Source organism: Polypterus senegalus, chromosome 13 (genome assembly GCF_016835505.1).
Source record: "Polypterus senegalus isolate Bchr_013 chromosome 13, ASM1683550v1, whole genome shotgun sequence".
Classification (NCBI taxonomy): Eukaryota; Metazoa; Chordata; class Cladistia; order Polypteriformes; family Polypteridae; genus Polypterus; species Polypterus senegalus.
Window position 1 is genome coordinate 124851921 of NC_053166.1, and position 27820 is coordinate 124879740.

The 27820-nt window shown below is 40.1% G+C and overlaps 1 long non-coding RNA gene across 1 annotated transcript in view; it reads left to right on the forward strand.

Moving 5' to 3' along the window:
• LOC120542041 overlaps positions 1-27399 on the forward strand; it is a 56984-nt gene extending 29585 nt beyond the window's left edge. The window contains exons 2-4 of the long non-coding RNA XR_005636134.1: positions 21351-21561; positions 22123-22303; positions 26805-27399. This is a non-coding gene — a long non-coding RNA (uncharacterized LOC120542041). The remainder of the gene's footprint in view (positions 1-21350; positions 21562-22122; positions 22304-26804) is intronic.
• Positions 27400-27820: the final 421 nt, after the last annotated feature.

Sequence of the window (27820 nt, forward strand, 5' to 3'; positions counted from 1 at the left end):
ATCAATGATATTTTTTGAGCTTTGAACAAACTCCAAAATGTCTTTGTCTGCCATAATTGGGGCTGTACACACATTATCATCATCTACTGCAACAAATTCTTCCGATGATACAGTAGGACAGTCCAATAATACAGAAACTTTCTCAAACATTTCATTAAGTGTCGGCTCAGTTTTAATATCCTCCTTCTCCATTTCTTTTGGCACCAAAGAATCTGATACTTTTGAGAATCCTGCATGACGAAAACAATTTTCAATCGTCCTTGGAGTCACTGAATTCCATGCAGAGTGCAACATATGAAGAGCATCTAATAAATTGATCGAGAAATCTTCATTTGCTTTGATTGCGAGTAAATTTTTTCGAAGCAATTGCTTCCGGTAGAAAAATTTCATGTTTTGTATCATCCCTTGATCACAAGGCTGCAAGACACTTGTTGTATTCAGAGGCAAAAAGATAAGCTTTATAGCTTTCAATACAACGTTGGGGTGAGCCAGATAATTATCAATTATCAATGCAACCTTACGCTTTTCTCGTAAGAATCGCTCATCTAACTTTATGATCCAATCAGTGAACATCGTAGCTACCATCCATGCCTTTTTGTTTGCTGTATATTCGACCGGTAATGTTCTTACATTCTTAAAACACGCGGTTTCAAACTTTTGCCAATAACAAATAGGGGTAGTTTTTTAGAACCATCCGAATTGCATCCTACCAATACCGTAATCCGTTCTTTAGACGGTTTCCCCCCTGAACATGATTGTCCCTTAAACGATAAAGTTTTATTGGTAAGCAGCAGAAAATAACCCAGTTTCGTCTGCATTTAAGACATCTTTCGCTTCATATTCTTCAAGTATCGAAGGCAACGTAGACAGAAACCAATTTGCTGTCATGGTCGGTAAAACTTGATTAGCTTCACCGCAACATTTTTTAGTACTATGCCATTTCTTTTCTTGAAACGTTCCAACCATCATGGATTGCAGAAAATGTTATACCCATTTGTTTTATAAGTTCATTGCTTCTTTCTAGCATTAAAGGTCCTGATGTGGGAGCATTCTGAGATCTCGCTTGTTTGAACCAAACAAGTAAAGCTGTCTCTAAATCCTCGTGCTTGGCCGTTCTCATCCGTTTTCGCTCTGGCTCAAACTTACTCCGTTCAAACATTTCCATAATTTCCTCTCTTTTTTTAATTATTGTTGATAATGTAGAGTTAGCAATATCAAAATCTTTACAGATTTCCATTTTCGTCTTCTGTTTTTGATCAACAGCCTTAAGAAGCTCCATCTTCATTTTAAGCGAAATAGCAGTTTGCTTTCCCCCTGTGCTCTTTGCCATTGTGCTCATAAAAAAATTCTTCTAAAATAGAAAAAAAAAAAACGCAAACCAAACTTACTGATTTTTACTCACACTGCGATGTACTCGTCACCGAATTCCAAAGCCAACTGATGAGAGATGAGATGTTTTTGTGTGGCGTTTGTAGGGGTGGAGGGTGAAAGTAGTAACAAAACTGGCTTGTGTCACAGGCTATTCCGAGGGTATTTCAAAGCCAAGTTAGCCTCCTTTCTACGAAACATGTGAAACCACCTCTCTTTCATTTCACACCCCTCTTAAATCTCGCCTGCGCGGCTGGTGTCTTCCGTATTTTGTTCATTCCCAGAAGGGAAATCTTTTCATGTTAAGCGATTTTCGTTTTGTGTTAAGAGAAAAAAATGCATGAAAATACATAGTAGTTTGTCAGAACCGTTGTACTATTTCGTGTTAACCGATATTTTATCTTAAGCGTTTTCGCGTTAAACGTATTTCACTGTAATTTTGGGATCTGAGACACTCCATACAGGCCACACCTGCTTGATGGCCTACTATACAAAAAAAAAGTTTTGTCCACATATTTGGAGTCTTTTCATGACCCCAAAACCTAATTTCATATGCAGGGATCCCTTATATAAGATTCATTATATTTAGAATGTAGGTGTTCTAACTTTTTCATAAATCTCATAAGTAGTACATTGTTGCTTTTTAAATTGATTTTACAGCACATTTTCTCTCCACAGGTTATTTATGTGTTTGGTTAGATATCTGAGGTTCTCGATCTCTGGAATTATCAAGTTGACCACCTGAAATTCTATGAAAATGACCTCCTACTCCTCCTCCTCCCCCTCCTCCTTCTCCTTCTCCTCTTCCTTCTTCGCCCCCACTCCTCCTTTAAGAAGTCGATTTCAGCTCTCCTGGATCAAACGGAGGTGCATCATATTCTCTTTAAATTCTGCTGCGGTTGTTTTTCCCTTCCTCTTGAGTCTCTTTCTGCTCTTCCTGATTGAAAATCTTTTTAATCTTCTTAAACATTCTGCTCATATTTCCCTGTATTGAACAACAGACTAAACGGTTAACTTCATATTAGTCATCTTTGCATCCACTCTGGTCTTTCACCCTTTTGATCTTCTCCAGTTTTGTTTTCTGCCCCCTTCCCCACTGTTTTATCTAATCTATATCTTCTCTACTTGCTTCATTTCACACACACACACACACACACTTAATTAAGGCTTGGCCGATGAAACTTCCATCCATCCATCACTGAACCAAATCAATGTATGCAAACCAGGATCTAGCTGTGAATAAGAAGCCCGTCTGTGACAGGGCAAACTCATGCAGACCCTCACACAGACCAATTTAGAGTCAACAATTAATTAAACATACAAAGGTAGAAAAATAGTAAACCTGAAAAAAAAAAACCCACATGGACAAAAGGAGAATGTGCAGATTTTACACTGGTAGTGATCTGACCCAGGTATGGATTCAGCCTCCTGAAATTGTCAGGCATTTTTCTGTTCTTTAGCATAATCTTATTTTCAAGCTCAAATCCATAGGAGGTTTTATAAATCTGACCCCTAGTTACCAAGCTGGAGTGAAAAAACTCATTGAGCTGTGCAATCTCAGGGTCAGGTGACAATGAAAGTCAATAGAGAGCACAGCACTGTGGGAATCAATAAGTAGGAATAAAGAGTCTGTTAGAGCAACATCAAATGTAGTGGGAGGCTGGCTTTTCAGGCATCTATCTATCTATCTATTGTCACACACCGGGACACCCAGGAGGACCTTGTACCTCCTCCAGACCGCGAGGGGGTGACCGCCCTGGTTGTGTTGGGGGCTTGGAACCCCAACCCTGTAAGGACCCGTGGCCACCGGCAGGCGGCGTCCCAGTGCCTGAACAATCCTGGACCTCAGCACTTCCGCCACACCAGGAAGTGCTGGGGGAAATAGGAGCAGGGATACCCGAAGGGCTTCCGGGTGCGCAGCCGGCACTTTCGCCACATGGGGGTGTATCCGCAGGAGATTGCCGGGAAGCAGCTGGAGCCCACCCGGGTTCCTATATAAGGGGCCGCCTCCCTTCATTCAGCAGCGGAAGTCGGGTGGAAGAAGGATGGAGCTGGAGAGAGGACTGGAGGCGGCCAGGAGAAGAGGCATTTGACTGTGAGGCCTGGACTTTGGTGAATCGGTGCTGGAGGCACTGGGGGTGCACGTAAAACAGTGTAAATAGTGTACATAATAAAGGAGTGTGTTAGGTGAAGAAACGATGTCTGTCTGTCTGTGTCCGGGTCCCATTCCACACTATCTATCTATCTATCTATCTATCTATCTATCTATCTATCTATTGGTGGAGCATTGTGGACAGGCATAAAGTAAGTGTTGACCATAGATAAAAAAATGACTGCTTAGCTGAAATTATTCTATTTAATGTGTCTTTTATGTGTTTATGAAATGAACAAGAATGATGATTTGATTTTTATTCGCTGCACCTAATACTCATAAGACGATGTCAGTCCAGGCCCTGAGGGATTTCATTCTCACACCTCAGGGAGGAAGGCAACTCCACAGATTAACTGTCAATTGCATAAAGCATCAGCTTATAAATATTCACGTAATACTATGCAACTGTATCTGGAAGTAATAAAGTTGTCTACTATTACTGTAATATCTAATGTTCCAATATAAAGGATTTAATAAGATGTTTATTACCTGAAACTGGCAGCTTTATTAATCTAGCACACATAGTGGAACCAGCTATGCTGAGAACAGCTTGAAAGCTACATTTGATGAGTTTGTGATGGAAAAAACAACCTGCAGAAGACAATGTAAAATAAACAAAAAGGAATGTTAAGATTAACTAATGCACAATCATTATAGTCCCACCATGTTCACACTTAGAGAAGCAACTGAAAGTTCTGTCTGTACCTGCATATGTATTTATGTTTGTATATAATTTAAAAGGTTATGGAAAGCAAATACCATTGGACCTAAATCCAGTATAAGTATATCCAAATGTAAGTGAAAAAAGAAGTGTTTCATTTTTATTGTTTCCACAAAAGGAGATCTATAAAAATGCAAGCATTTATTTTCTAGGTGCAGACACCATCCACATTTATTATAAATATTTCAGAAAAATGTTTCGATTGTTTGGATTCATTATTAGTTAAAAGAAGGAAGATTGGATGGACAGTGTCCAGGTAGATAATCTAGTCCTTATTTTATATGTTTTATAGGAGTCATCTCCATGTCATGGTGTGATTCTTCCAGTGATTACAAAGTGTAAAATCATAACAATATGTCATTCATTAACTTGGCAAAGATAATTCAAAGAACACAGTGATTTTACATTGACTAAAAAAACAGTCTGAGTGCAAGCTACTGGCAAGTCACACCTAAAGGTGTAGTTGGTATGATCATATTAGGAGGATGTCTTGACATGGATTGGCTCTTTCTCAAGTTTATTTCAAGTTTTCTATTAGCTCCTACCATACTTTTTTATAAACTTCATACTAGTTCATTCCTATTGATTTTTGGTGTCTCTTGTAAGTCACTTTGTGGTCCTTTCTGTCCCTCGGTTTTCACTTCCTTGTGGTGTCAGAACAGAAATTAACTATGAGAAATTAACTCAGGATTAAAGCCAACATTTCAGATTTAGTCACAAAATAAGCATGTTTTATTTTTTACTGTGTCCCTAGAGGTTTTTTTTTTGTTTTTTTTTGCCCATTAAAATAAATAATAATTCTTTAAATTTCTATGGAGGACCCGGGAAATGAACCTATTACCCTAATATCATTTTGCGAAACCTGTAAAATATCAGCCCTATGTAAAACTGGGAAAAAACGAAGAAGAAAATTAGTACATAAGTACATTTTATTAGCATTTCACATTATCATGTAGTTAAAAACCAAGCTCTAACAGATTTGTGGTGCCTACATAGGTGTCAGATTCCAATATAAGTAATGTAAAAATTGCATAGATTAATGTACAATTGTTAATGGTTGGTTAAGGACTGGTCTCACTGAGTGAATTTTGCTTAAAACGAGGAGGGAAAAATTAAATGGCTCCCTGAGTGTCACATTTAATAATGCTAATAATTCATTATATTTATATAGTGCTTTTTGTGACATTTCTAAACCAATCCAATGCCTCTTGAAGGTGGCGATCACAGTAGGGGCGTTGATTTTGAACAGCAAAGATCAGCGGTGCTCTTGTTAACCTGAACAGACAGACAGCAAGCTTTGGTTTATGATGAACCATCTACAATCAAAACATCTCCTGAAAAGTCCCTGTTAGACATTTAAATGTGTGTTGCGTGTGAAGAGATGCACATTGCACATATTGAAAACAAACATAACCTGTTGCACAAGAAAACCCTTTTTGTAATATTATATTATACATTGGCATTCAAAGACATTAATAGATGAATGGTTAACGTGAGTTCGCTTCCCGGTCCTCCCTGCGTGGAGTTTGCATGTTCTCCCCGTGTCTGTGTGGGTTTCCTCCGGGTAGTCTGGTTTCCTCCCACAGTCCAAAGACATGCAGGTTAGGTGCATTGGCGATCCTAAATTGTCCCTAGTATGTGCTTGGAGTGTGGGTGTGTGTGTGTGCCCTGTGGTGGGCTGGCACCCTGCCCGGGGTTTGCTCCTGCCTTGCGCCCTGTGTTGGCTGGGATTGGCTAGAGCAGACCCCGAGACCCTGTAGTTAGGATAGAGCGGTTTGAATAATGGATGGATGGATGGATGGTTAACATGAACGGCATGTCGTCACAAGTGCTCTGTGTGTTCTTTATTGTTCAGTTATGAGAATAGTGTAGTAGTTGATGTAAGGCTGAAAGAATGGACAGCAATATACTTGAAAATATGAATAGAATAACATGCATTTGAAGTAAATGACGTGTCACACCTTGTCGAAAGGACTGCCATTAGGAGAGCTGATGAGAAAAAGTCATAGGAGTTGCAGATCTCAGTACTCAAAACACCCGATTCAATAAATCAGCCTAGCGACACCAGTAAAATCACAGTGCCCACCTTCTGACTGCATGTCTAAATAAATAACTAAAGGAAGTTAACTGTCTAATTAGAAATGCAAACAAGTTAAGCCAGAATAGCTGCAGTGTTTTAACACACTGCATATCCATAGACCACAATGCTTATCTAAACTAGTGCTTGCTGTTGTTATGCCATATAGTATTGCACTAGCCAAACTGACAGAACGACACTGTAGCAAACTGAAGCACTTCCTAAATGTGTGGAGCCAACTAACTGTGGTGGTTTGGCTGTGTGTGTCAGTCTGTGTCGTCTGTCACAGCGCTCATTACTACATACAAATTAATTATTAGGCTGCAATTACCTTGAGCTACTGAGCTCCTGAATTGCTAACAGTGGCTTTAGTTTTTTATTTTCTCTCTGTATCATGTCTTTTGTTCAGTTTCTTTTGCTCTTTCCGTGAAACCCAGCGACGCAGCCAACAATTTCAGCAGTGGTTGAAACTTCACTAAATTCTAACACTAAGCCTAAGCCTAACCCTACCCTTAACCCTTTGGATTTCACCGCTATTCACTACACACTTTTACTGGTTGAACTCAGATGTGTATTCTTATTTGAGAATCACGTCTGGTCCTGCGAGATTACTGGACAGTCTATGGATAATTGCTCATTTTTGTATATTATAGTCCTGAAATGTTTATGTTTCTGAAACATAAAACATGTGGAAGAAGTACCTGATGGAGAGTTAAAATCTTTGTTGAAGTCTCATGTTGAAATTGTTGACTGCTTCAGATTATGATGGGTATTGGGTCATTGTGGTGCTTTGTTGATACATTATAGTGTCACAGAAATATTGAATAATTACAAGATGAAGCCATGAGGTTGTTTCTGATGTAAGGTAAACATGTTTATTTACTGTATGCATAACAGATGTATAAAAAGCACAAACACAACAATAAGGTTTGGAGTAGCCACCCCATATACTTGGCAATCAAGTTAGTTTAAGGCAATATGTCTTTACAGACATGAGTCCAAAACAGAACTGAGGTACAAAATGAAAAGACGGTCATTATATAGTCAGGTGAGAGGAATAGGTGGGTTCAGAGGGACTGGAAGCAGAAGTGACATCCATAGCAGGCAGGTTGGCAGGACCAGAAGCAGAAGTAATGTCTTTTAGAGGTATCTGGTTGTCTGCAGAGGAACGAAAGGAGAAACATTTACAATACATTGCCGTCCCTTGGTCTGGCAGAGAAACACAAATATATGAGCCCTTAAACTGTTTCCCATGCAATCACACGTGAGGCGCTGCTTATAGGGCCACACATACATTTCTCTCTCACTTATTTTTGGTAAGTTAAGTGACTTTTTGTTTTCCTTCTGTGCTTTTGTTAGTTTCACAGTTACAAAAATCATTTAACTGACCAGGTGCAACTTTGTGCAGCAGGAGAAGTGAGTTGGTGTTGGAGATGTTTGCACAAGCCACTGATCTGAAGACAAGTTCCATGCCACACAAGTAACTTGACTTATGTTTGAATAACTTATAGTGGAATCTGTGTTGCTATTAAGAACTGCTATCAGAGAGTAAAACTGGAAAATATTCAGAACTTGAAAGTGAAGACAATCTCTCTTAAGGTAGATTTGAAACAGCAAATTATTCAGTAAATTAAGTCACACAGAATTCAAAAAATAGCCAATGCTTCTAAATATATTTCAATTTACAAAACAAGTACAACACACGCTATTTGAGTGACCTCAATAAAAATGGAACTTTCCTGACAAATTCCCTTGAAGGATAAGTGCACCAAATTTCAACAAAATCAGCCCAGTTGTTTGATGTGAACCAACAGACATGATTATGGCAGAAGATCCTTTTCATATTCATCTCCCCTCTCCTTTGACTGTCTATCACGTCTTCTCTTCTTCTTGTCAGTAGAGCCCTCGTTCCAGCTCCCTACCTCACTCTAGATTCAATGAGACTTTGGACTTGAGATGTCACTAAACTCCTACATTTGCCATAAAGACACAAGGATGAAACTTTCTCTGGAGGCTCCTGCCATTTCTACATGCATGAGCCTTCCATTTACATAGAAAGGATGTCTTCAAGGCAGACTCTCACTGACTTATCCTTTAATGGGGTAACCTGATCTTTATCCTCCCAGTCAGTGACTGTGTGCTGCCATTTACTCGCCAGGAGAATTTTGAGTTTTTTTGAGTCCTCCATGGCCACAGTGCCTTAGCATTCTGGGAAAATATTGCTGTACATATCTGTGCCTAGGCTGTATCTGTTTCTCTATTTCCTGTGTGCCCCTGCCTTCCAGGGCATCCAGACCAATAACATGGCTTAATGTGTCCCCTAGCAGTTTCCTCTCTCTTGTGCAATGATGCATATTGTCACTGGCAGTGCATGACTACGTTTTCCCTTGCTGGGCTCCACCTCTGCCCTGTGTCACTTTTTATTGCCTGTACCACAAACCTCCTCTCCACTGAGTCATCCATCATAACAAATTCATATTGGGGATGTAGCAGTTCATAAATTTCACAGTTAGTTTTATGCCTTGGATTTACAGGCATAATTAATGATTGACAGTGCACTATTGGTAGGGCATTGGTGACAAATGACCAAGAATAAAAATTGTCTGCTCTCTGGTTTAAAAATCAGAAATTAAGAAACGCTTGGGGAAAAAGTTTTCTTAAAATAAGAAAGGACTTATTTTCAAACAGCAATCAATTGTATTTTATAAAGTACACATGTTTTAATATGAGAAGGTATTGTGGTCCCCGGCCGGGCTCCAGGAGGACCAGAGGAGGGCTTGTGCCTCCTCCAGACCGCGAGGGGGCGTCCGTCCTGGTTATGTTGGGGACACGGGTAGAGGGCTTGGAAGCCCAACCCTGTAGGGGCCCGTGGCCACCGCCAGGCGGCGCCCAGGTGCCTGAGGAACCCTGGAGCCCAGCACTTCCGCCACACCAGGAAGTGCTGGGGGGAAGACGACAGGGGACACCCGGACAGCTTCCGGGTGCGCAGCCGGCACTTCCGCCACACTGGGGTGTGGCTAGGACTGATTGCCGGGAAGCAGCTGGAGCCCATCCGGGTTCCTATAAAAGGGCGGAAGAGGACGGAGCTGAGAGAGAGAGAGGACGGGAGGCGGCCAGGAAGGCATTGAACTTGTGAGGCCTGGACAGTTGGGGGAACGGTGCTGGAGGCACTGGGAAGTGCACTGAGTGAAAATATTGTAAATATAGTGTAAATAAACAAGTGTGTGGTGGAACCAACGATGTCTGTCTGCCTGTGTCCGGGTTCAAGTTCACAGTATACTGAACAGAAGCTGCAAACAATACCCAGCTAGAACCATTGTGTGGCACACTTAATGCCATTCTTTTCATGTCCCGTGAACATCGCTTCCACAGCACTGCCAAGGAACTTCTCTATTTTGCAAGCAGTGTTCCAAAAGTATTGACAGGTCAGTGTCAGCGATTTAGTTTTGATTACAAATGTTAAGGGGCATGGAGTAATTTGGGATATTAAACTAGTGGATCTCCCCTTTTGATGTTACTTCTTTCTTGGGATACAACAAAATACCGTGGTGTCTTATATTGCACCTTCAGTCTGTTATTGTAAATTTGTGGTGCAGCTTGGTGTCACAGTGTCAGTGATACTGTGTCATGTCTCTAGCATTCTAGGCTTGAATTGTGCATGTTTTCCCCAGATAGGCATTTTTTCTGCTCACATGTCATAAACCTGTGTAATTGCTTCATCAGTAAGTCTAAATTGAGTGTAGACTTGTGATTGGCTTGATCCACTACTGTCCTGAACACAGTTTTGTAAGTTTGAAAATACATCATAGTGAAAAAATGGTGAAACTGACTTGTATTGTCACACACTTCCAAAGATTGTGCTAAACAGAAGGGAACTAAAGGGCTGTGTAATGTTTTGTGATTTTGCTAAGGTGTTGTTCAAAACACATGTGAAACAGTCAGACGTCTGCCAAAATGCTAAAACATGGCCTATAAAAAGTAAAGTGTATAAAGAGATCTTTAACAAGCAGCTTTATCCGATTTCGATCCTTATTAGGGTTAAGTGTACTTTTTTAAATTCTTTAAAAGCTCATTCTTCTTCCAATTCCCACTTACTTTATGTGTGGAGTCGATGTGTTTGATCAGTCTTATCTTTTCGTCATCTTCCCTCCTTCTATCCCCATCCTGCCTTCTCTTCCTTCCTCTTTTCATCTGAACCCATGTCCCATCTCCCTTCTGAAACTTTGGACTTGAGATGTCCCTAAACCTCTTCCTGAAGTCACTTCCAGGTCAGAAATGGTCAGAGGTCAGGTCAGAGAAGAGAAGGTGTTTGATCAGCCTTCTCCAAACAGCTCAGCCCTGCACCTCCTTCCCATTCAAGCCCTTCTCCTTTTGATCTTTTTACTTTATCCATCCAATCCCACTTCGGCCTCCCTCACTTACTTTACGCCTCTACTTCTGTTTCCATCATTCTTTTGCCCACTCATTCATTGTCTCTCCTCAGCACATGTCTATAACACTTCCACTTACTGTACTTATTGTACTTTCTTTTGTTATACCTCTGATTGTCTCATTTCTTACTGTAGCTGCGTCTTTTCCAGGTTCCCAAAATTGAGCAGCTACCGAGCTGGCAGGTTAGGATCAAGCATGCGTCAAACACGTAACAAAAGAAATTTCTCAGTCCAATAAAGTTTGTTTTAAAAGTTTAGTGAGTGTTTAAAAAGGAATAAATCACGATAATTCTGAAAAAAAGTTATTAAACATGCCAAATAAAAGGCAAAAAGCAAAAAAAAGGTTTGTTCTACAGTCTAATCTTTCTTGTGTTAAACATTACTTTCTATACTTAAAGGTTGTGTTATTTCTCAATGGCAAACTTACATAGGCTTCACTTAGTACGTTCAGTACGTCCTGTACATCTGACACATATATTCTGAAACTGCTTGCCCTTCGTGCCCTAGTAACTGCAAGGCAGATCATAAACCTGAATTAGTCTGTAGCCAGAATGACAAGAAATAATTTGAATATTCCACTTATAATTTTGTTTGTGGGGGTTATAACAGAACCTCCCATTAAGGAGGAGGAGAAGGAGGAGGTTGGGAGCATGCGCTGATTACAGGGCGTTGCCGCACCCACCATATGGCAAACCACCCGGATTGAGGTCCGAGTGCAGCTGTGCAACGGGTGACACCTCAGCACCACACTGAACAGTGTGAGGTTTCTTACAGTGGCTGGAGTGCCAATCCTGCCACCAACCCACTAAGTTCTCCCTGTAAGATGGAGGACCTGCTTGCAGACTATGCACTAAAATAAAGGCAAACATTGTTAACATAACCTAACTAACTAAAAAATAGCACTTACACTTAGTCTGTCCTTTTTTGTAATCCCCATTTCTGCCACATCCAGCGCTCCTTTACTGCCCATGTCTCAGCTCCATACGTCATTGCTGGTCTTACTGCCGTCTTAAAAGGTTTCACTTTAACCCTCACCTTGATTCTTTGATCACACAATACTCCTGATATCTGTGAGCACCTATACTGTATTATGAGCACACTGATCACATTCTGCAAGCACACATAGCATATTTTAAATGTGAGGGAACCATTCTGTAAACCTTTGTAGTCATTTGTCCTTTGGAAGTGTTCTTGTGGAGCAATATTGCCAGATGTCTGTGAGTGAGCACAACATACTGTGCAAGTGAAGGTTAAAAACTGAGCACGAGTGATATGTGACATTTGGCAAGTAATCACACTTAGCACTACTAACAAAAGAATCAAGGTGGAAAGTAATGAGTCAAGGGCAGGACTTCATTGTTCTCACCATTGGGCCTTGTCATTACTTACCAGACAATCACTATACACACCTTTGCCTCTGCCTACAAGGTGGAGCGCACCAACTTTACTCAGTGGCTCATGAGATTCACAAAATTCAAATGTTTGAAAATTATATTTCACAAACATATTGCTTGTTTGCTGCTGAGATCCAGCATCCTGAGATAATTCTGAAATCTACCTCATGCTGTCAAGCAAGGCTCCACTTCGCCAAGTGAAATTATATTGGAAATGGAAAAGTAAGGCAGAAAGAGAAATATATATATATATATATATATATATATATATATATATATATATATATATATATATATATCCATCCATCCATTCTCTAACCCGCTGAATCCAAATACAGGGTCACGGGGGTCTGCTGGAGCCAAACCCAGCCAACACAGGGCACAAGGCAGGAACCAATCCTGGGCAGGGTGCCAACCCACCGCAGGACACACACAAACACACCCACACACCAAGCACACACTAGGGCCAATTTAGAATCGCCAATCCACCTAACCTGCATGTCTTTGGATTGTGGGAGGAAACCGAGCCGGAGGAAACCCACGCAGACACGGGAGAACATGCAAACTCCACGCAGGGAGGACCCGGAAGCGAACCCGGTCCCCTAACTGCAGGCAGCAGCGCCACCGCGCCCCTATATATATATATATATATATATATATATATATATATTTTTTTTTAAGTTGAAAAAATTGATGCATTGACTTTTAGAATCTGCTAACAAATATGGGTCTTGGGGAGCAGCGAGGCAAGAAGCAACCCTGGATGACGTGCCTATTCGGCCTTTAGAAGTTTACTGCTGTGCAAAGTAAAGGTTGTGCCTAACCTGTCAAACAGAAACACCCAAACTTCATTTCTTTATGACAACTAAAATGATTATAAAGAGCGGCTAAAGAGAACATATCTATGCCAGACTAAGCTTCACCTTGTGACTGTAACTACTGTAAATGAAATTGGACAAAAATGATACACTCCATTTGAGAGTACACAGTGATACACGGCCAGTATTCAGTCTTTCAACAGGCAATTCTAAGCAGCCATTTGTTTCAAATACTGTACATAGAATAAATAACACCATATATAGGGGTATAAGTGTGTATTTGTTGTTAATGTGCAAGAGTAGGTAGGCACTCTGAAATATTAAGAGTAAATCAAAGAACCTACTGGCTTTTTATTTTTATAAAATTTTATGTTACATCTTATAAAAGGTGACAGAAACTAAATAAAAAAACTAAATCATAGGGTGGAGTGGTGGCTCTTTGGCTGAGGAGTTGCATTGGTGTCTGGAAGGTATCCAATTCAAAGTCTATTACTACCAGAAGGGGTCTTACTCTGTTAGACCCTTAAGCAAGACCTGTAACCTAAAAACTGCTCCAGGTAGGCTGTACAATGGCTGACCCTGTGCTCTGCCCCAAACAGGCCCTGCAAAAAGTTAATTTCCACTCTGGGATTAAGAAAGTTAATCAAAACAACAGGTATATTAATGTGTGTAAAGTGTGTTTCTTTTTCTCGCCGCCTTTTCCACTAACACACTGCAGCATGTACTCGTTAATTTTGATTCAAGAACATAAAATATATATGGAATGATTCTGTTAGAATAATTCTGTTAACTATTATAAAACATTGAATGCATACTTAGCAGGTAATTTAATGTCTATGTGAAATTACTCTAAAGTTTTTAAATATAATTTAATTTGCCCATCCAGTATCTGCAGCTCCCAGTGAGATAGTTATTTGATACTGTATGTTTAATAGAATAGATACTGTATGTTTAATAGAATAGCTGATACAGTAATAAATGGAAAAAAGTAAAGAGTAAAAAGCCATCAAAGTAGAATTCATTAGTGCAAATAATACTGCGTATAACCACGAGAGGGCAGCATCAGCAGCTTTTTGTTTTCCTTTCTGTCGACTCCAACAAAAGAGCATTTGTAACATCCAGTGAGGAACGAGATCTCTTTAGCATACGACATCAAAAGGTAATTAGAGGTATATTGATATAAGTAATTAATGCAGCATGTAGCTGGTCTCTCAAGTATTGATCCTTTACTAGTGTTTAAATTGCGGCCCAAGTATTGGAGTTCAAAGTCACTACCCCTGCTTCCCGATCGAGAAATGTATTAAGTGAGTTTTGAAAATGAACTGCTGGTTGAATATGCAAACTGTTTGCCCCTCGTGCCCTACCAACTGCAAGGCAGATCATAAACCTGAACAAGTCTGTAGCCAGAATGACAAGAAATAATTATAATATTTAAATGTAAAACATATACAGTATATACAGTATATATATATATATATAATGCTTCAACCTGCATCTGGCCCAATTACAATCTCTACTAAAGTCTGTGAAAAATTCCTCCACTATTTCCATAATAAAAGAAAATGTTATAAATAATTCAAGTAAAATAAATCCATCATCCATTTATAGCTTTCCCTGTCTTCCCAGTCCATCCAGCTCCTTTTCTAATTTTTCACCATTCACATCTAAATTTGTTAACGACTTCCTTTGTAAGATGAGGTCCACTTCCTGTGTACTGGACCCCCATCCCCACCACACTTTTTAAATCCTGCCTTAATGCCATAATCCCGACAGTTACAACAACAATATATACAGTGGAGGGAAATAAGTATTTAATCCCCTGCTGAATCTGTAAGTTTGCTCACTTACAAAGAAATGAACAGTCTCTAATTTGTATGGTAGTTTCATTTTAATGGAGAGAGACAGAATATGAACCACAAATCCAGAAAAAACACATTGCATTAAAATGGATTTGCATGACATTGAGTGAAATAACTGTTTGATCCATTACAACTCAGATAGAATTCTGGCTCCTACAGATTGGCTGTGTGTGATTACAATCAATCAATTAATCAATTAATTACAGATACTCCTGATCTCAACTAGTTATGTGTATAAAGCACACCTGTCCACGGAGTCAATTTCTTCCATTCTAACCTCTCCACCACCATGGGCAAGACCAAAGAGCTGTTAAAGGACGTCAAGGACAAGATTGTAGACGTGCACAAGGCTGGAATGGGCTAGAAGACCATCAGCAAGAAGCTTGGTGAGAAGGTGACAACTGTTGATGCAGTTACTCAGAAATGGAAGAAATATAAAATGACCATCAATCACCTTCGGTCTGGAGCACCATGCAAGATCTTACCTCATGGGGTGAGGATGATCATGAGAAAGGTGAGGGATCAGCCCAAAACTACATGGAAGGAGAGCTTGTTAATGATCTGAAGGCAGGTGGGACCACAGTCACCAAGAACACCATTGGTAACACACTACGCCATAATGGATTAAAATCTTGCAAGGTCCTCCTGTTCAAGAAGGCACATATAAAGGCCCAGATGTTCACTGGCAAACCTAAGACAATTGATAATAATCTGTCTCTCTCCCTTAAAATAAAACTACCAAAGAAATTAGAGATTGTTCATTTCTGTGTAAGTGAGCAAACTTACAAATTCATCAGGGGATCAAATATTTATTTCCCCCACTGTACATCCCTTGACACTGGCAGTGTGTGCCAGACACTTTTAAAAATCACTTCTGTAACCCCAATGTTACAGTTTTTCTCGATTGGTTTGGCTCATTTCTTGAAACCGAGATGACATTCTCAAAATAACATGGACAGATCTCCAAACCACCTTGCAAATGTTCACAACAGAATGGCATTTCTCATTGATTTCATCAAATTGCAAATGCCTTAGTACATGTCTCAAGTGTCTCAGTGCATCTTTGCAAATGGTTAAGTACAAGTAGCCTGCAGTTAGCACAATAAGCCCACATTTAGCACATTTTCCAAATAAATAGATCTTGCTGATCTAAACTGATTAGTTGATTCTCAGTCTAATGGTTGTTCTCTCCAAAACATGTCAGCATGATTTCATCGTGTAAGTCATCATATGCACAATAGTCTGTTCAATTGTCAAAATTAGTCAAGAACATAATACCATGAACACCATATATGAATTTCTTGGAACATTTGATAAATTCATGACAGTAATTGACAATCAGGTGAAATTAGAACTTGACCAACGAAGGAGGAGTTTCCCACATCTCAGATGACCAACCAAACAGTTTGTTTAGTTACCTGACAGGTGCTGTCTATTGTTGTGAATGCTGCCAAACGTGTATATATAGAGCTTGGCTAGGGCCAGTACCATTTGAACATGGAGGTACCTCACCAAGTAAATCAAGAAGGGCAACCTCCTGCTCGAGGAAGAAGAGGAGGAGGAGGAGGAGGAAGAGGAAGAAGAAGAAGAGGCGGAGGAGGAGGAGTGAGGATGCGTGGTGGTGGAATAGGGGGAAGAGGCCGAGGAGCACGAAGACACCATGCTGTCCCGGATGAGATTCGGGCCACAATTGTAGACCATGTCCTGACAATGGCAGAGGCTAGGCGCCGAGTGCAGCCTAATGTGCCTCGCTCTACTGTCTCCTCCATCATCCAAACCTTTCGCAGGGAAAACAGGTATGTACTCAGTCAATGATGGAGTCATTACAGTATACAGTACTGTGCATACTGTAAAGCAAGACATGTATAAACTCTTCATTCCGTGTGTGTGTGTAGGCCTACAGTACTGTAATATATTACCTCAATGTGATGTTGCAATATGATGTTACAGTACAGTAACTCATTCTGTAACAAATACGGCATACATTACGAATTGTCATACAGTGTTGTCCTTTGACTTCTGCGTCTAGGATTGGACGACAACCTCACATGGGTGGCAGAAGAAAACTTCTCAATGAACAACAAGAACAAGAGATCTGTAACATGGTGATTGCAAATAATGCTCTCACTTTGAGACAGATCCGTGATGCAATCCTTCAAGACAATGCCATATTCCAAAATGTCAACTCTATCAGCATCTCCACAATAGACCGGGTATTGAAGAAGCATCAGATGACCATGAAGCAGATTTACAGGGTACCATTTGAGAGGAATTCTGACAGAGTGAAAGAGCTGCGGTACCAGTATGTGCATGTAAGTCAGTTATTGGTTGTCTATTATAGTAACATTACAGTAAGCAGTGGTTCCCAATTTGTTTGGTTTTCAGTATCCTCTTTACCTTTAGAATCCAGCTTTATCTGACTACAGCATTTTGCCTAAAAACTGCAACAGTGTTTCTCCCTCTTTGTGTCAAATACTCCCTGCAGTGCCTCTGCATAGGCCTGTACCCCAGGTTTGGAACCACTGGAGTAGTGGCCAGTAGCAGGCTATATTGAACTTGTGGAGGAGAACATAGAACAATCCCATGTAATTTTCTATTTCTGTTGTGTATGACTCCTCTATATGACTGATTTGATTTTTTTTACTCTATTGTAGAGAATAATGGCATTGGAAGGGAATGAAACATCTCACATCCTTGTATTTGTCGATGAGGCTGGTTTCAACCTGGCCAAGGGCCGCAGACGTGGCCGTAACATCATTGGTCAGCGGGCCACGGTGGATGTCCCAGGCCAGCGAGGGGGCAATTTAACAATGTGTGCTGCCATATCTGAGAATGGTGTGGCCACACACATCCCCAGTTTAGGCCCATATAACACTCAAAAGCTCCTCATTTTCTTGGACCGTCTTTATACACATCTGGTCCCAGAAAATGAGAGAGGTCTCGAAGGGCCTCACCTACCACACTATGTGATCGTGTGGGACAATGTAAATTTCCACCGTGGGCGCTCATCAGGGCCTGGTTCACCACCCATCCAAGGATGCTCATGGAGCTACTACCACCATACTCTCCTTTCCTTAATCCCATTGAGGAATTTTTTTCCGCTTGGAGGTGGAAAGTCTATGAACATCAGGCTCAAGACCAGAGATCCCTGCTCCATGCAATGGATGCTGCATGTGAGGACATTACAGGGGATCAGTGTAGGGGATGGTTGAGACATTCGCCGTTTCTTCCTCGCTGCATCGCAAGGGAAAATATCCGCTGCGATGTGGATGAGAATCTATGGCCAAACAGAGAGCAGCGTGGATGGCCAGGAGGATGAGGATGGTGGCCAGGAGAGGGACGGTGACGACAACAACCAGTGAAAGTTACCTTAGTTGTGAAACTTTATTTACTGTAAGCCCTACTGTAGGCTAGATATAATTTTTCTTGTTTTTTGTTTGTGTTTATATTTCGTACATGTACAGAATACTGTATACATTTTATGTACTCTAATGTATGGAAGTTACTTTATGTGTGTCAATGAAAATGATTACAATTTCCTTGGAAGTAGGAGTGCAGTGTGTCTGATGTCAAACTTTGGAGGCTGCTCTTACTGTAAAATCCTTTTTTCAGTTTTATACATAATTGTATTCTGTTGGCTAGACCTCTGCCATAGTGACAAAACATCTAGGCATTTTGACTTGCAGTGCTTACACGATGCCCAAAGGGACGATGCATTTTGGGGCACTAACTATTTAAATGGGAAAGGAATTTAGTTTTGACACATGGGTAAACTATTTTGGGAGGGATACGAGCTTTTGCAGGTGATCCATGGTGTTGTGCTAAACCATCCAGGTTATTTTGGAAAACGCACTAAGTGAATGCAAATGAGCCAACGCAATTGAGAAAGATCTTTGACATTTTGATGGTACTGACTCTTTATATGGGAAAGGAATCTATTTTGAAGCATGTATGAACAGTTTTGGGAAAGATATGACCTTTTGCTAGTGAGCTGTAATGTTGCAGAACTGTAAGACTGTTTGGCCAAATGATCTTATAGTTTTAAGAATGTAATTTCTGTTTCAAGAAATGAGCCAAACCAATCGAGAAAAACTGTAATAAAGTCTGTTCCTGATGCTGACAATCTTAACATTTTTTGGTCTTCTTCTCACTTACCTTTTCTGTCAAAAGTTCTTGAGCACTTTGCAGACTCCCAACTCACCCATTACTTAAATTCTAATAATCTGATGGGACCCTTTCAGTCAGGCTTCAGGACACAGCACAACTGTGAAAATGCTCTGCTTTGGGTAACCAATGATTTGCTTATGGCAGCAGACACTGGACAAACCAGCATATTAATTTTGTTAGATCTTAGTGTAGCATTTGACACGGTCAGACATGACATTCTACTGTCCAGAATGGAGAACATGCTAGGTGTCTCTAGCATTGCCCTCCAGTGGTTTAAGTCCTACCTGAGTGACAGGCAAAAGTTTGTTAATCTTAGCAGCAGAGGATCCAGCTCAATGCCGGTCACACAAGGGGTTCCTCGGGGCTCTGTCCTCGGCCCTCTGCTGTTCTGTATCTTTATGCTTCCCCTTGTCCATTGTCACACATGTGCACTTAGGAGACAGCCAACAAGCCCTAAGGTGAATAATACTACAAGGGATAAAGGGTTGATTAAACATACTAATGCCTCTCTATCTTCATCAACAGAACAAAAGAAGATAAACCATAACTGATCATCCATATTTCCGGTCACCCAAAATGGTTTCCACTCAATAATCCCAGCTCCATATTCTAGTGATGATGCCACTTCTGGCTCTCCCCAAGATGACATCACTTCCAGATCCTCTTTATGATGCCATGGCTCTGCCATGATGATGTCACTTCCATCCATCCGAGATGATGTCATTTCCAGCCTGCCATAATAACATCACTTCCGGTCTTCAATGATGACGTCACTTCTGTCCATCTGCTGGTGATGTCAGTTCCTGTTAACCTCATTACTTGCCACCATTTTGTATAAAAAGTCATTGTGTTCAAACCACATCTGTCAAATGTTCATACTTTTGATCCTTGTTTGCCAGTTTTTTCAATTCTTTTGTCCAGGACATTATACGGGGTCACTCCCCAACTCTTTGCAAGACTTTGTGAGTCGTTATTATATCATATAATATTATTCGTAGCTTTGGACTGGGTTATCATTTCTATGTAGATGATACTCAACTCTATTTCAATGTTAAAAGTGAAACTTCATCAGAGCTTTCTCAGCACACAACTTGCTTGCCTCAGCAAAATTTAAAACCTGGATGGAGCGGAACTCTTTAAAAATAAACTGGAACAAAATTGAACTCATGCAAATTACTACTAAAGAGCAATGTAAGAAGATGAGCTCCTTCTCAGTCAGACCTTCTTCTAAAGCAAGGAATCTTGATGTCATCTTTGATCCCTCGCTTTCTTATTCCACACACATAAACCACATTAAGAAACTTTGTTACTTCCACCTCCATAAAACATCCTGTGCTCGCTCATTCCTCTCCTTTTCTAACGCTGAGAAAAATTTATCCATGCTTTTATCACATCCTACATTGATTATTGTAAGTCACTACTGGCAGGTGACACTTCTAATCTTATATCACAGCTCCGGTTGATTCAAAACTCTGCTGCAAGAGTCCTGAAATGGACCAGCAACAGCGAGTACATCACACCCATCCTGCTTCACCTCCACTGGACCCTGTGTCTTACAGGATTGAATATAAAATTCTATCCTACAAAGTTTAAAATGGCCTCGCACCAGACTACATCAGTGACCTTCTCCATCACTATGCTGCTGTTTTTCCACTAAGGTCCTCTGATTTTGGCAGTCTTGTGGTGCACAATCTAACTCTACGCTCCATGGGTGACAAGGCCTTCAGCACCCAGACTTTGTGACCACCCAAAATTAATGAGATTGGGTGACTCCATTAATTCCTTTAAAAAACAACTTAAAACTCATCCGTGCAGGAAGGCTTTTAACTTAAAACAGTGTGTGTTATATCATAAATTCTATGATTTGTTCAGACTTTTCTTTTAGTATTGAATTTAGTTTTTTACTCTGGTTTATTGTCTTTTATTCTGTTAAATGCTTTGTATATCCTGTATTTATCTGTTCTATGCAGAAAATATTTGCATCCAATGTTACATATACCCTATTGTTTTTTCTGAGACCCTTTGAAGTGTTTTGAGCATGTGATAGGTGCTATATAAATAAAATGTATTATTATTATTATTATTATTATTATTCACATATGACTGCAAAGCCCCATATTTTTAGCAGCCATTCGTTCAGTGTCCTAATGGTAAACTCCTTTAACTTTTCCTTAATTGGTCATGTTTCAATGCTAACTGGTTATTAGAGAAACTTTTGTAATTATACTTGTAGCACTGAAACCTGTCATTCTGTTCGCATGGGTTTCAAAGTAAAGACATTCCTAAAGTTCAGTTCTAGGTTCAAATGTGACAAAAATAAAATAGCTTTCTCAAGAAACATGTCAGTCTATTATTGTTTTGCAGAATGAAGGTGATTCCATGTGTCAAATTGCCAAGAAAGTGAAGATTTCATACAAAAGTGGTTCAAGTTCAGAATCGTTGTCAGAGCACCAGTGACAAAGAATCTGAATTGATACGTCGCTGAAAATCTGGCCAGCATGCAAGATGTTGGCACTCTCCAGCTCACCACACCAGACATTTTTCATATATATCAAGATAATGCAACCAACAGAAAGTAAGTAAAAAACCAAATAAGTCATTTGTAACAAAAAGAATTGAAAATATTAAGAAAAATGCAGTGCTTAATTAAAAAGAGACAAAGTGCATAAGGCACTGAGAGGACAAAGGGGACGGGGCAAAGTCAATGCTTTATTTAGGGCCTTTGTTTTCTTTTAACACTATTGTTTAATGTATTAATTTTTTCTACAGTTTGTATGTATGCTGCATATCTACAGTAGGTAATTATAAAAAGTAACAAGTCAGTGCGCTTCAGGGGCTGGAATGGCTGATATTTATGACCTAATGAAATAAAAGTTGAGTACACGTCATGTTATTGTCCTAACTTGCTGTGCCAAGGTCTTTTGGGGGCAAAGATGCCCAAAAGGGGACTGCTCTCTACAGTGGGATTTTTTAATATTTAACAAACGTTTCCATAAAATGCCAAATTGCCTACAGCAGTAAATTTTCTATTTGAAAAGGCAGCCAGCCTCTGGATTCTTTGTTCAAACCCGGCTATGATTCCTTGTTAGAAAGTCACTTCCAATCTCATTCTTTTTTCTTTTTTTTTTTTCCGAAGATGTCAGGCTGTGAATTCTGCATCCTGTTTCCTCCTAAATTTGTACTTGTTTGCTTCATGCTGGCTTGGCATTCCAGATTCACTGCTTGGAGCTTATTGCATTACCGTGGGTGTGAGCTAAGCTCCCTTCAGCATACGCAGGGAAGATTAGCTCTGAGCCAGTCTGCTGATCCACAGCATGGTAGGCACGTTGCTTATTTCTACTTTCTAATTACCACAGGCTGACATCTCTTTGCCTTTGGGATTCATCTGTGTTGATATTTTTTAAGATTATATGTTGTTAAATGAATCCATGAGTCACTATGCTGAAACATGGGCTCAGAGGATAGTTTTGCCTTGTCATTGCAGTCGCTCTCTGGTTTACTTCCCAACTTGGCTCTTCCCTTGTGGACTTTGCATGTTTTTCCAATTTGATTTGTAATTTTAAAATTGAGACCAGTCGTAGCATATTGAAGATCTGGGCACATGCAGTGCATGTAAAAAGTATTCATCCTCTTGAAAGTTTTCACATTTCATTCTTATGCATCATTGAATCATGGTGCGTTTAATTTGGCTTTTTTGAAACCGATCAAAAGAAAAAGACTCTTTAATGTCAAAGTGAAAACAGATCTCTGCAAAGTGATCTAAGTTAATGACAAATATAAAACACCAAATAACAAATTCCACAAGTATTCACCCCTTTAATATGACATACCTAAATCATTCCCTTGGGCTATTTGGCTTTAGAAGTCCCATCATTGGTTCAAGTCTCGCTTGATTGCATTATAAAGTCATCTGTATGTGGAATGGTCTGAGTTATGGTGGGTCAGTATGCTGGCCTGACCTGCAATGAAGACACAAGAACACTCGATGTAACTCTGTGAAAAGGGCATTGAAAAGTACAAGTCAGGGGATGGAGACATAGCACCCAGACTTTGGAATGACATCCCAAAATGAATTAGATCAACTGACTCCATTCATTCTTTTAAAAAACAACTTTAAACTCATCTATTTAGGAAGGCTTTTAACTTAACTTAGCATTCTGCCCCTTCCTTCAGTTTACCTCTCTGTCCAGGTGCTCAGGATAATTTGTGTGTCTCTCATATCACACATTAGGTTATTTGTTAGGTTTTTCTTTTAGCATTGCATTTAGTATTTTACTCTAGTTTATTGTCCTTTATTGATTCTATTTAATGCTTTGTTATCTGTTTCATTGTTCTAGTCAGGAAAACATTTGTATCCAATGTTACATATACCCTGCTGGGTTGTTTTTTCTAAGACTCCGTGAAGCACCTTGATTGTGGGAATGGCGCTATATAAATAAAATGTTTTATTATTATTACTAGAGCAGACCATCCATAAAAACTAAGAGATCGTGCAAGATCAAGACTAGCGATAAAGGCCACCAGGAGAATTGTGGGAACTCTGAAGGAGTTACAAGTTAGAGTGGCTCAGAGTGAAGCGACTGTGCAAATAACTGTTACCCAGGTGCTTCACCAGTCAAATCTTTATAGGAGAGTGGCAAAGAGAAAAAAATATATATACATATCCACTATTGAAGGCCCATGGCATGACCAATGTATCATTTTGAAACGCAGATATTACTCTATAGTTGGTAAATGTAGAGAAAAGCCAAGCAAAATGACACCTTTTATTGGCTAACTAAAGATTACAATATGCAGTTGAGGAACTCAGGACCCTTCTTCTGAAGAAGGGTCCTGAGTTACCTTAAAAGCTTGCATATTGTAATCATAAGCTTGCATATTGTAATCTTTTTAGTTAGCCAATAAAAGGTGTCATTTTGCTTGGCTTTTCTCTACATTCATAATGGCTAACACGGTACAACACCCTAGTACTATAGCCGGTAAAGTAATTATACTGTTTATCCAAATTACAACACCAATAGCTGCAAGATTCAAAATCATCTTTACAAAATATATATATACAGGTATATACTGTATATGTATGAAATATGGAAAGTTGAAACACCCCTCTCATTTAAAGTATCTATCTATCTATCTATCTATCTATCTATCTATCTATCTATCTATCCATTTAGTAGATACCAGACTGTCCACCAAATTGTACACAATTTCATCAGAACATTCAAGAAAGCAGTGGTGGGTGGGTTGCAGGCAGCTGTTGCTGTGATACAGCAATTCAGCCATCTTTGAAGTACTCAAGAAAAACATTGCAACCTGGTACTGAGGTATGCAATACATTGTAACAGCAAAACACTTTACTTTATTAATATAAACGAGAGAATGAATGATTTTTGCAGTTTTTAAAATGTTTTGCCTTCCTGTTCAGGCCTGTTGGTGGGTTCAAAACAGTGGGGCTGAGTTTAAAATGCTAGGCCTGAAGCATTTAGTTTTTTGAAGTGTGTGTTATCACCATTGTTATCACCATGAGCGGAGAGCCATACACTCACTAAGTGAAAATACAGAGATCATTATCAAAGCAGCAGACAAAGGGGTGCCTTAGTTAACATGAACACATCAGATTATATACTGGAGGGACAAAGACAATTGTCCAATACTTTGTCCAATGCATTATTACAATCAACAGGAAGACCCCACAGATCTCTACAAGAAGGAACTAAAAAAGATAATAAGTAGCTTTCCTTGACATCAGGGATCATGTAAACAGTTTAATTCCTGAGAGCCCCAAAATGGGTTACTTCTACATGCTTCCTAAAATCCACAAAGAAGGGAACCCAGGAAGGCCTATAATCTCAGGAATTGGGTGGAACACCTCCTTAAACCTCTCACCCGCAATACAACCAGCTACATCCAGGTCACCACTGATTTCTTAAAAAAAAACTGTCTGCTATGCGCCTGACATTATAAACTACTAGAAATTATACTGTAAAATTAAGTCCCGACTTATCCGTGGGAGAACTTATTCGCGAGTATATACGGTAAATGAAAAGAAATAAAAAGAGGGTTCTCAAATGGTCAAGTCAAAGCCTGGATCTGAATTCCACTGAGATGCTTTGGGGCGGTTGACTTGAAATGGGCTGCATACACAAGAATCCCCTCAAACATCACACAGCTGAGAGAATTCTGCATTTTGGAGTGGGGAAAAAATCTTTGCCCAGTCGATGTCAAGGACGGCTAGACAGTTACGGGGAACACACAGTTGGGGGCAATACCTGCTATAAGAACCAAGGGTCTACCTACTTTTTCTTTAGATTGAAATGGCATATATGTTCATGTTTTCATTGTTACATATTTTGATTATTTCACTATTGCAAGGTCAAATTTTCATTGTATTTTTTCAATTTATATTGTCTTTATCTACAATTTCTGTTTAAATAATGATCGAATCTTGATATATCCACTTATGTCAAAAGAGAAACAACATTTCATAGTGTCTACTTACTTTTTCACATCACTGTATCTTATTCTCCTATAGATTTAGAGTAGGAGTCTGCAAGATTTTTTATAAAAGTTTTTATTTGTACATGTCCTAAGATTTTGGTTTGAGGGTTTGCAGTCAGTAATCTCTACCACTTAACACAAACAAGTCACATACTTAATGAAAAAGTATTTTTCCTGGTCTTGAGTAAGTGTTTTAAGCTGCAGTTAATTGTATGTACAGTATATTCAGCCAAATTATTGTAACAACTGAAAGAAACTCCTTCACATGCTGGAATGCAATCAGTGCCACTTGAAAGGGGGAAGGAAAGTATGACACAATTGGCACTAAATAATATTTACTAAGTATATTGCTCAATACAACTCAAGACAGGGATTATTAGCTAACACAGCACTTGTACAGTTTATACAATATATTATACAGTATATTATACATTACATACTGTACATACTATCTATCTGTCTACCTATTGTGGAACGTGGCCCGGACACAGACAGACGGACAACGCTTTGTCACCCAGCACACACATATTTATTATGTACAATATTTACAAGTCAAGTCCATGCACAACCCAGTGCCTCCAGCACCGATCCCCCAAAGTCCACGCCTCTCTTCCCAGTGCCTTCCTTCCAGTCTCTCGTCCACTTCCACCCAACTCTTGACTCCGAATGAAGGGAGGCAGCCCCTTTTTATAGCAGCCTGGATGGGCTCCAGCTGCTCTCCGACACTCCTCCGCGGACACTCACCTGTGTGGCGGAAGTGCCAGCTGTGCACCCGGAAGCCCTCCGGGTGTCCCCAGTGTTCTTCCCCCCAGCACCTTCTGGTGTGGCGGAAGTGCTGAGGTCCAGGGTTCTTCAGGCACCGGGGCGCCACCTGGCGGTGGCCACGGGCCCCTACAGGGTTGGGGTTCCAAGCCCTCAGTGCAACCAGGGCAGTCGCCCCCTCATGGTCTGGAGGAGGCACAATCCCTCCTCCGGTCCTCCTGGGCGTGCGTCCCGGCTGGGTACCACCCCCATCCGCGTGCTACACTATCTATATATATATATATATATATATATATATATATATATATATATATATATATATATACATATATATATATAAATAAATAAATATATATATATATATATATATATATATATATACATATATATATATAAATAAATAAATATATACATATATATATATATACTGTCACAAGCATGTGCTTGGGGAGCAATTTACAGGCTTAGATAATAACAATGTTACCCATACCCCAATGTTCCCCACCCAACCAAGGGCACCAAGCAATAACGGTATCTCTTCATCTTTCCCCTCTGCAGAAAGGAAGACTGATGTGCCACCAGCTATGACATCACTTCCAGGACCAGCCCATCTGTGTCTGTCTCTTCCAGAATGCACCATAAACGAACACACACACGTTTTCTTTTGTGCCCTTTGCACAATTTACCAATATACGGGGTTTTCCTTTCGGTGCCCCAGACCCTTTATGAGCTTGTGCTTTATTACAATATATATTGTTATATAGCACTTCTGCCCCACCCGGAAGTACTACTGGAAGAAGGTCGTTGGACAACCGGAGGGCTTCCGGATGTCCTATAAAAGGAGCTAACAACCACTACTCGGGGAGCCAGAGTCAAGAGGAAGAAGGACAAATGTTGCTGGAAGAAGAGTGGAGGCGGAAAGACAGAGAGAGAGAGACGAAAAGGACTGTGAACTGTGTACTTTGGTGCTCTGTACTGTGCTGTGCTCTGGAGGGCGAAGAAAAAGCACTTCCCAGTTGTAAATAAAAGTGTGCTCTGTGCTGCACTTGTATCTCTGCCTGTCTGTGTCGGGTTAGGGTGGCTGTACGCACTCCTGGTATTCCACAATATATGTCTCAATGTCTGTCTGTCTGTCTGTCTGTCCACTTTTCATGAGAGAACTACTTAATGGATTTAGATCTTTTTTTTTTCTATAATTTGCTTGAACATCCCGGTTGATTTTGCAACCTCTCTCATTGCGCTAAGTATCATACTTCGCTTGTGGTACCAATTTATTCGCAAAAAACCCGAGAAGACGCAGTAGGCAGAGGAGGGGGAGGGGGCCCTCCTCACTCACACGCCAGCCTCGGGGTGTATCTTACATCTGCTTAGCTAGCAAACAAGAGGACTACTTAACGGATTTAGATCAGGTTTTTTTCTAGAATTTGCTTGAACATCCTGGTTGATTTTGCGACTTCTCTCATCACGCTAAGAATCATAGTTTGCTTGCAGGAGCGATACTGTATATTCACACTAATCCAAGACAGAGGCTGTGGGCCAAGGGGAGGGGAAGCATCATGTCAGGAGAGGGAAGT